General features: G+C 43.8%; 1 long non-coding RNA gene and 1 pseudogene across 1 annotated transcript; one reads left to right on the forward strand and one right to left on the reverse strand.

Moving 5' to 3' along the window:
• Window positions 1-8,420: 8,420 nt before the first annotated feature.
• Window positions 8,421-9,128, reverse strand: LOC135535034 (uncharacterized; annotated as a pseudogene).
• A 348-nt stretch (window positions 9,129-9,476) lies between these two features.
• LOC135535033 (uncharacterized) lies at window positions 9,477-10,603 on the forward strand. Its single transcript, XR_010454795.1, has 3 exons — window positions 9,477-9,652; window positions 9,943-9,980; window positions 10,445-10,603. It is a non-coding gene; the product is annotated as an uncharacterized LOC135535033 (long non-coding RNA).
• The last annotated feature ends 73 nt before the right edge of the window (window positions 10,604-10,676 follow it).

The raw sequence follows: 10,676 nt of genomic DNA on the forward strand, positions 1-10,676 counted from the left end.
CAGAACACATATGATCAGCATATCAGAGGATTGTTCTCCACCTACCAGAACAACCTCTTGTGATGTCCAGCCCCAATCAACATGGTGATGTGCTACCATTTTCAACCTGGTCTTATACCGCTACTTTGTGTGATGGTTTTCTGTCAAATTTCCAAACACTTGAAGACTTGACTATTTAAAATGTTTGGAGTTTCCAGAACTGGATTATGGAATTAGGGAAAACCAGCTGAAACAGGGGGATGGGGACAATTTAGGGGACTTGGCGACTGATTAGGGTATCTTCCATATTTAGGGGACACAAAGGGGACTTGTACGATTTAGGCAAGCACCATCCAGTTTAGACAGCTGTTTAGAAACTTGGCATGCAATTTAGTGACTTGATCAGTTTATCAGAGAGTTTGTTCTGGCGACCAGAGATTGGGGGACTTGACGAACCATAGTTTAGGGATGTCCAGCCCCATAGTTTGATGTGTGATGTGCTATAGTTTAGGGGACTTAACCATAGTTTAGGGGACTTGGCGACCATAGTTTAGGTGATGGTTTTCTGTCTGACCATAGTTTATCATTTCCACCAACACTTGAAGACTTGACTCATTTTAAAATAGTTTTGGACTTGGCGACCATAGTTTAGGGAACTTGGTTAGATTGGGGGATGGAATTTTAGAATACTTGGAAAAGTTTAGGGGACTTGAAACATAGTTTAGGGGACTTGGCGACCATAGTTTAGGGGACTTGGCGACCATAGTTTTGGGGACTTGGCGACCATAGTTTAGGGGACTTGGCGACCATAGTTTAGGGGACTTGGCGACCATAGTTTAGGGGACTTGGCGACCATAGATTGGGGGACTTGGCGACCGTAGTTTCGGGGACTTGGCGACCATAGTTTAGGGGACTTGCCGACCATAGTTTGGGGGACCTGGCGACCATAGATTGGGGGACTTGGCGACCGTAGATTGGGGGACTTGGCGACCATAGATTGGGGGGACCTAGTTTAGGGGACTTGACCATAGATTGGGGGACTTGGCGACCATAGTTTGGGGGACTTAGTGCTACATACTGGCACTGCTGCATGGTGAACTCTAGGGGGCAGGGGTCTACGGGAAGGACCTAGAACTGTACAGTAGTTCCTAGATGGTCATGCTAGGACAGAATCGGCAACAGGTTTGTATTAAACAGCATTTTGTAATTAGTCCTGTCGAGCATAGGGCAACGGTCGTTGTCACCATAGTGGTCATATCAGACTGACAGGATGAGGGATGAGGGGCAGTTCATGGTAAATGTGCCAATTTAAAATTGTATTATTATTTTTTTTTAAGAGTATTTATTCCTCAGCTGTTGTAAATTACATTTTCCTACCAAGTCTTATTGATGTCATTCTTCATTGTTCTCAGTGCAACCAGTGAGTCACAGCAGACTTGGTCACATATCAGAGGCTAGTGCCGGACCGGAGTCCTCTTCATCTAACATGTAGTGTTGATTTATGTTGTCTGGCTGAGTTTAAGAGTCTGTGCAATTTTGTACTGAGTGATGTACTTGACATAACTTTATATTTCTGTGAATAAAACTTGAGCAAACTGTTACTATGAACATCATGTCTTATGTCTCTAAGCCACCCACAATACATTTGATCAAGCACCAACCCCGATCACAACATATTGAATTGAACACTGCTCAGCACTTCATGAGAATAGGTTTGGTTTTACTGATGGACAACAGAGATCTCTAGTGGACAAAAGCTTTCTTGCTGACTAGTCTCCTAGGTAGACAGGTTGCAGAGACTGACTGCAGAAGCAGAAACTGACTGCAGAGGCAGAGACTCCCGCAACCACTGCAGAGGCAGAGACTCCTGCAACCACTGCAGAGGCAGAGACTCCCGCAACCACTGCAGAGGCAGAGACTCCCGCAACCACTGCAGAGGCAGAACTCCTTAGGTTGCAGAGGCAGACCCTGACTGCAGAAGCAGAGAACCCAAACCACTGCAGAGGCAGAGACTCCAACCACTGCAGAGGCAGATGTTCCCGCAACCACTGCAGAGACTCCCGCAACCACTGCAGAGACTCCAACCACTGCAGAGACTCAAAGTGCAGAGACTCCGCAACCACTGCAGAGACTCCTGCAACCACTGCAGAGACTCCCGTAACCACTGCAGAGATTTTAAACATTTTCTTATGATATTATTTTTAATATTTTTATCCCTCAATCTACAGTCGTGGCCAAAAGTTTTGAGAATGACAAATATTAATTTTCTAAGTCTGCTGCTTCAGTGACTTTAGGTATTTTTTGTCAGATGTTACGATGGAATACTGAAGTATAACGACAAGCATTTCATAAGTGTCAAAGGCTTTTATTGACAATTACATGAAGTTGATGCAAAGTGTCAATATTTGCAGTGTTGAACATTCTTTTTCAAGACCTCTGCAATCTGTCAAGCTGTCAATTAACTTCTGGGCCACATGATGGCAGCCCATTCTTGCATAATTTATGCTTAGAGTTTGTCAGAATTTGTGGGGTTTTGTTTGTCCAACCACCTCCTTGAGGATTGACCACAAGTTCCCAAGGGAATTAAGGTCTGGGAGTTTCCTGGTCATGGACCCAAAATATCGATATTTTGTTCCCGAGCCACTTAATTATTACTTTTGCCATATCGCAAACAATTGGTGCTCCACCATGCTGGAAAAGGCATTGTTTAGTCACCAAACTGCCCTTCTTGACACCAGGCCATCCTTCAAAAGTCTTCGCCTCAACTGTGCGTGGAAGAACAGATTCCAAGCACTCACACCTCATTCAGAGATCCTCACTGAACTTCTGGAGAGAGTTTGCTGCACTGAAAGTAAAGGGGCTGAATAATTTTGACATGTCAATTTTTGTCAGTTTTGATTTGTTAAAAATGTTTGAAATATCCAATAAATGTCGTTCCACTTCATGATTGTGTCCCACTTGTTGTTGATTCTTCACAAAAAATACAGTTTTATATCTTTATGTTTGAAGCCTGAAATGTGGCAAATTTTTAAAAAATGTAAAGTTCAAGGGGCCGGGCTGTTTCAAAAGGCACTGTGTAGAAATGTATATGTATGTATATATATATATATATTATAAACACCTTATTTACATAAGTATTCAGACCCTTTACTATGAGACTCCAAATTAAGCTCAGGTGCATCCTGTTACCATTGACCATCTTGATGTTTCTACAAGTTGATCGGAGTCCACCTGTGGTAAATTCAATTGATTGGACATGATTGGGAAAGGCACACAGCTGTCTATATAAGGTCCCACAGATCAAATCAAATCAAATTTTATTTGTCACATACACATGGTTAGCAGATGTTAAAACCTCTTGAAACTCCCCATCCCGGATCCGGGATCATGACTTAATCCTCAGGCTCATTAGCATAACAACCGCAGTCCCTGGGTAATGCAGTTAACGATTTCTGAAAATCGCAAATAAAATGAAAATAATGAATGCCTACTCTCAAGCTTAGCCTTTTCTTAACAACACTGTCATCTCAGATTTTCAAAATATGCTTTTGAACCATAGCAATTCACTAATTTGTGTAAGAGTATGCTAAGCTAGCTTAGCATTTTGAGGTAGCATTTAGTTTAAAGCAACATTTTCACAAAAACCAGATAACCAAATAAATAAAATCATAATGTAGGGTATGTAAACATTTACCTTTGAAGAGCTTAGGATGTTTTCAATGATGGAGACTCTGTTTTTCAGTTACATAGCAAATGTGCAGTTTTTCCTGAAAGCGTCTTTGTGTAGGAGAAATCGCTCCGTTTTGTACATCACATTTGGCTTCCTGAAACATCGGGTGGTGTAGGTGTCCTGGAAAGTTCAGTCACCTACAACGTCTGGAACTTTTTGGGCGGAGCAGTTAACTCCATAATATCGACCGAAACATGGCAAAAGTTGTTTGGAATCAATCCTCAAGGTGTTTTTTCACATATCTCTTCATTGATATATGTTGGGTGGAAGCCTGCATTCTTCTCTGAATTCTGTGGAAAAATACTTGCAGCTGACTTTTCCATCGATGTGGAATTTTTGTAAGTCGCAGGACAAGGGCGGACACCTGGTAAATGTGGTCTCTTATGGTCAATCTTCCAATGATATGCCTACAAATACGTCACAATGCTGCAGACACCTTGGGGAAATGACAGAAACTTGATGATTGACTCACTCCTCTCGCATTCACAGCCATATAAGGAGACAAACGCTGTGGAAAACGGAGCCTCAAAAATCCTGCTCATTTCCTGGATGCCGTTTCATCTTGGTTTTGCCTGTAGCTCACGTTCTAGAGCACGCACAGAAAATATCTTTGCAGTTCTGATGAAACATCAGTGTTTTCTTTCCAACGCTACCAATTATATGCATAGTCAAGCATCTTTTTGTGACAAAATATTGCGCTTAAAAGGTAGGGTGGAGGTCTTTTTATCCAAAAATGATGATAGTGCTACGCCCCCAGAGTTTCAACAGGTTAATGCAAGTGGGAACGGAAATGCTTGTGCTTCTAGTTCCGAACAATAAGGATTGATTGAATATGTCCGTAAACACACCAGCCAGCTGGTCTGCGCATGCTCTGAGGGCGCGGCTGGGGATGCCGTCTGGGCCTGCAGCCTTGCAAGGGTTAACACGTTTAAATGTTTTACTCACCTCGGCTGCAGTGAAGGAGAGTCCACATGTTTCCGTTGCAGCCCGTGTCAGTGGCATTGTATTGTCCTCAAAGCGGGCAAAAAAGTTATTTAGTCTGCCTGGGAGCAAGACATCCTCGTCCATGACTGGGCTGGTTTTCTTTTTGTAATCCGTGATTGACTGTAGACCCTGCCACATACCTCTTGTGTCTGAGCCGTTGAATTGAGATTCTACTTTGTCTCTATACTGACGCTTAGCTTGTTTGATTGCCTTGCGGAGGGAATAGCTGCACTGTTTGTATTCGGTCATGTTTCCGGTCACCTTGCCCTGATTAAAAGCAGTGGTTCGTGCTTTCAGTTTCACTCGAATGCTGCCATCAATCCACGGTTTCTGGTTTGGGAATGTTTTAATCGTTGCTATGGGAACGACATCTTCAACGCACGTTCTAATGAACTCGCACACCGAATCAGCGTAATCGTCAATGTTGTTGTCTGACGCAATACAAAACATATCCCAGTCCACGTGATGGAAGCAGTCTTGGAGCGTGGAATCAGTGTTGGACAGACCTCAGCGTGGGAGCTTCTTGTTTTAGTTTCTGTCTATAGGCAGGGATCAACAAAATGGAGTCGTGGTCAGCTTTTCCGAAAGGAGGGCGGGGCATGGCCTTATATGCATCACGGAAGTAAGAATAGCAATGATCCAAGGTTTTGCCAGCCCTGGTTGCGCAATCGATATGCTGATACAATTTAGGGAGTCTTGTTTTCAGATTAGCCTTGTTAAAATCCCCAGCTACAATGAATGCAGCCTCAGGATGTATGGATTCCAGTTTGCAAAGAGTCAAATAAAGTTTGTTCAGAGCCATCAATGTGTCTGCTTTGGGGGAATATATACGGCTGTGATTATAATCAAAGAGAATTCTCTTGGTAGATAATGCAGTCGACACTTGATTGTGAGGAATTCTAAATCAGGTGAACAGAAGGATTTGAGTTCCTGTATGTTTTTGTGATCACACCACGTGTCGTGAGCCATAAGGCATACGCCCCCACCCCTCTTCTTACCAGAAAGATGTTTGTTTCTGTCGGCGCGATGCGTGGAGAAACCAGCTGGCTGCACCGACTCCGATAGCGTCTCTCCAGTGAGCCATGTTTCCGTGAAGCAAAGAACGTTACAGTCTCTGATGTCCCTCTGGAATGCTACCCTTGCTCGGATTTCATCAACCTTGTTGTCAAGAGACTGGACATTGGCGAGAAGTATACTAGGGAGTGGTGCACGATGTGCCCGTCTCCGGAGTCTGACCAGAAGACCGCTTCGTTTCCCTCTTTTACGAAGTCGTTTTTTGGGTCGCCGGCTGGGATCCATTCCGTTGTCCTGGGTGAAAGGCAGAACACAGGATCCGCTTCGCGAAAGTCATATTCTTGGTCGTACTGATGAGAGTTGACGCTGCTCTTATATTCAGTAGTTCTTCTCGACTGTATGTAATGAAACCTAAGATGACCTGGGGTACTAATGCAAGAAATAACACGTAAAAAAACAAAAAACTGCATAGTTTCCGAGGAACGCGAAGCGAGGCGGCCATCTCTGTCGGCGCCGGAAGTACTATCAACAGTGCATGTCAGAGCAAAAACCAAGCCATGAGGTCGAAAGAATTGTCTGTAGTGCTCCGAGACGGGATTGTGTCAAGCAAAAGATATGGGGAAGGGAACCAAAACATTTATGCAGCATTGAAGGTCCCCAAGAACACAGTGGCCTCCATCATTCTTAAATGGAAGACATTTGGAACCACCAAGACTCTTCCTAGAGATGGCTGCATGGCCAAACTGAGCAATCGGGGAGAAGGGCCTTGGTCAAGGAGGTGACCAAGAATCTGATGGTCATTCTAACAAAGCTCCAGAGTTCCTCTGTGGAGATGAGAGAACCTTCCAGAAGGACAACCATCTCTGCAGCACTCCACCAATTAGGCCTTTATGGTAGAGCGGCCAGATGGAAGCCACTGCTCAGTAAAAAGCACGACAGCCCACTTGGAGTTTGCTAAAAGGCACCTAACGACTCTTCTGACCATGAGAAAAAAGAAAAGTCAAGGCTGTAATCGCTGCCAAACATATTTCAACAAAGTATTGAGTAAAGGGTCTAATACTTATGTAAATGTGATATTTCTGGGTTTTTTGCAACCAGGTTTTACGAAAAAACTGTGTTTGCTTCATGGGGTATTGTGATGTCATTATGGGGTATCGTGATGTCATTATGGGGTATTGTGACGTCATTATGAGGTATTGTGATGTCATTATGGGGTATTGTCATGTCATTATGGGGTATTGTGTGTAGATTGATGAGGGGAAAAAGTCATCCATTTTAGAAAAAGGCTGTAACGTAACAAAATGTGGAAAAATTCAAGGGGTCTGAATACTTTCCAAAGGTGCTGTATATCCTACAAAGAGACCACCAGTGTCATGTATTAGACATATGCTTGTATAATTGTGTGTTAATATGCATGAATATTTAACAAATAGGTCTACTTAAATAGTGTCACGTTGGTAAATTAGGGCCAAGGGCCTGTTAGCCATAAAAACATTTCACTGTAGGACTGATGATTTCAATTCAGTTTAGCTTTTAACATCATAAATGAACAACGTTAATATGACATTGAATGCTTTGTGGATACGGGCCCATAGACTACAATATAGTTGTCTCAGGCAGTAAAGCAGGAAGCATAATTAAGTAGCAGCTCTGAAGATTTAACAGGCAGAGTCGCAAAAAAATATATATTTCAGACTGGCCAATAAAAATGAAAGATTAAGATGTGGCAAAAGAACACAGACAGAGGACTGAGGGCAGAGGACTGAGGACACTGGACAGAGGACTGAGGACACTGGACAGAGGACACTGGACAGAGGACAGAGGACACTGGACAGAGGACTGAGGACACTGGACAGAGGACAGAGGACACAGGACAGAGGACACAGGACAGAGGACACAGGACAGAGGACACTGGACTGAGGACACTGGACTGAGGACAGAGGACACTGGACTGAGGACACTGGACTGAGGACACTGGACTGAGGACAGAACACTGGACAGAGGACTGAGGACACTGGACTGAGGACACTGGACAGAGGACACTGGACAGAGGACTGAGACAGAGACTGAGGACAGAGGACTGGACAGAGGACTGAGGACACTGGACAGAGGACACTGGACAGAGGACACTGGACAGAGGACACTGGACAGAGGACACTGGACAGGACACAGGACAGAGGACAGAGGACTGAGGACAGAGGACTGAGGACACTGGACAGAGGAACTCTGCCTAGAAGGTCAGCATCCCGGAGTCGCCTCTTCACTGTTGACGGTGAGACTGGTGTTTTGCGGGTACTATTTAATGAAGCTGCCAGTTGAAGACCTGTGAGACGTCTGTTTCTCAAACTTAGACACTAATGTACTTGTCCTCTTGCTCAGTTGTGCACAGGGGCCTCCCACTCTTTCTATTCTGGTTAGAGCCAATTTGCCCTGTAAACTTTGATTAGCTTATACAACGTGCCATTGGAACACAAGAGTGATGGTTGCTGATCATGGGCCTCTGTACACCTATGTACATATTCCATTGAAAGATCAGCAGTTTCCAGCTACAATAGTCATTCACACCATTAAGAATGTCTACACTGTATTTCTGATCAATTTGATGTTATTTTAATGGACAAAAAAATAGCTTTTCTTTCAAAAACAAGGACATTTCTAAGTGACCCCAAACTTTTGAAAGGTAGTGTATATTTACTTATGTTCATTCCCTTTTCTATTTGCCCGACCTCATTCGGTCTGACTGGTTGTTTTTGCTCCTCCAGCTGTGAGCCCTGGTGGAGTACAGGACCTCTGGGTCAGGTCTTAACCGGCCTGACTGCTGCTCTGCCAGGTTGACCGTGCTGAATTCTTGGAGCTGCTGAGGTGACCCAAAGGTTTCAGGGTGAAAGGTGGCCATGACAACACCTCTGCTATTCCAACAAGTCATCCTGTGTACTGTTATTACTAGTTTACCCTGGGACATAGGCTATACACTGGGCAGAACAGTTGCTCATTTAATGGAGGGTTTAGCATCAATGTCTAATAAAAGTAAATCAGAAATTGAACAAACTTGAGGTAATGTCCCATAACCCAGTCTGTTCTCATGATTTGATTTGATTAGATTTTTTATTTTGTTTTAGGCTAAAAAGTATTTGAGCTCTGTGCTCTTAACTCCATGCATTCAAGGGCATTATTTTCGAGGTTTTCATTTTCCGGTTCCCAGGAACTTGCCCGAATGTCCCTTGTTGACACCTGCTGACATTTGTAAATCCGCGGTGCGGTTACCTTGCCTCTACAGGTTCTGGCTCCAATTATAGAACCTGCTGCTTACTGACATCGTTCTGTTTTCTTGACCTTTGGCGCAGCGGAGGGAATGAGGCGGTGCGCTTCTGATAGTTGAAAATCTGTACGCTTCGCTCCCCAATCTCCGACTGACCTCCATTCTCCCGTAGCAGCAGGTACAGCGACCATGGAGAAAATACAGGGGTGGTATCCGTTAAAATATATAGCAGACACATGAGAGTCTATGGAAATGTTAAGTGGTCACAAAAACGTGTTCTGACATTCAATTATATAAGAGAAATTGAGGCTTGAACGTTATCAAATGTCACCTCTTCCTCTCGGGTATTATGTAAAGAGTTTGCGATAGTCTGTGCAACTGAATTTTTCGTATGATTTAAAATTGGGTTTATATATGCATTTAATTCAAGTTTTAGTTGTTGAAGTCGTTTCTGAAAGTATTTTTAAATTTTAAACTGTGGCTGCCTCCTTAAATCACTTGCCCCCCCCCCCCGGCGCAGACATTCTACGTCATACTGACATGTCGAGCTCCAGCTCCATCCAGACATCAGAACAACTTATTTTGGTTTCAATCGATCACTGTTGGATAACTTGTATTAAACCAAAAAAAAAAAAACATGGCATCAAGTTGTCGAAAACCAGAGCATATTGCCCCGCTTAAAAATGGTTAGTATGACATGTTCACTGGTTTTAAAGACAGTAATGAGAGCTAGCTAGCTCCCTGTTAGCCGCTAACTGTAGGAAGACTTAACGTTTGCTCTCTAGTGATCTGCTCTCAAATACCTACATACCAAGTGACTGGTCATTCATTTAGTTCATTATGTGCACTACATTTGGGGTTTTAGCCTGGGTTTATGTATAGCTAGCTAAACACTCTACTGATGTACAATGGACTTTATACATTTGATTGGTACAGCACTTAACTTCTTCTGTTTTGATTTCTACTCATTATGCAGTTCTACAACGAAGAGGAGGCCAAGAAATATTTTCAAAAGTGAGTCCAGAGTTTGACAATGACCTCTTATGGGCTGCATGTGAATCACTGTGTTTTGAATACAAGTCGTTGCATTTAACATTTACATACTGATCAGAGGCCGTCCTTGATAGAATTGTTTTATTTTACCTTTATTTAACTAGGCAAGTCAGTTAAGAACAAATTCTTATTTTCAATGACGGCCTGGGAACAGTGGGTTAACTGCCTTGCAACCTTCCGGTTACTAGTCCAACGCTCTAACCACTAGGCCACCCTGTCGCCCCTCCACTCTACCCACTAGGCCACCCTGTCGCCCCTCCACTCTAACCACTAGGCCACCCTGCCACCTCTACACTCTAACCACTAGGCCACCCTGTCGCCCCATAGAAGCTATCAGAATCCGTTTGAGACATAGTAGAATGTAATATGATTAAAGGTAACCAACAGTTAATCAACAGTTCAAGAATTTCCTCATTGATTTCCAGTTCTCGGGTGATTGAGATCCAGGGCCAGATGTCCTAGAGGGCTGTGGAGCTGCTGAACCTGCCTGAGGACCAGCCCTGTATCCTGCTAGATGTGTGGTAGTGGTACCGGCCAGGGGACGTCTGAGGGCTCATTAGGACCAGCCCTGTATCCTGCTAGATGTGTGGGTAGGTGTACCTGGCCAGGGGACGTCTGAGGGCTCATTAGGACCAGCCCTGTATCCTGCTAGATGTG

This window comes from Oncorhynchus masou, unplaced genomic scaffold, assembly GCF_036934945.1.
Source record: "Oncorhynchus masou masou isolate Uvic2021 unplaced genomic scaffold, UVic_Omas_1.1 unplaced_scaffold_4351, whole genome shotgun sequence".
NCBI classification, from domain to species: domain Eukaryota; kingdom Metazoa; phylum Chordata; class Actinopteri; order Salmoniformes; family Salmonidae; genus Oncorhynchus; species Oncorhynchus masou.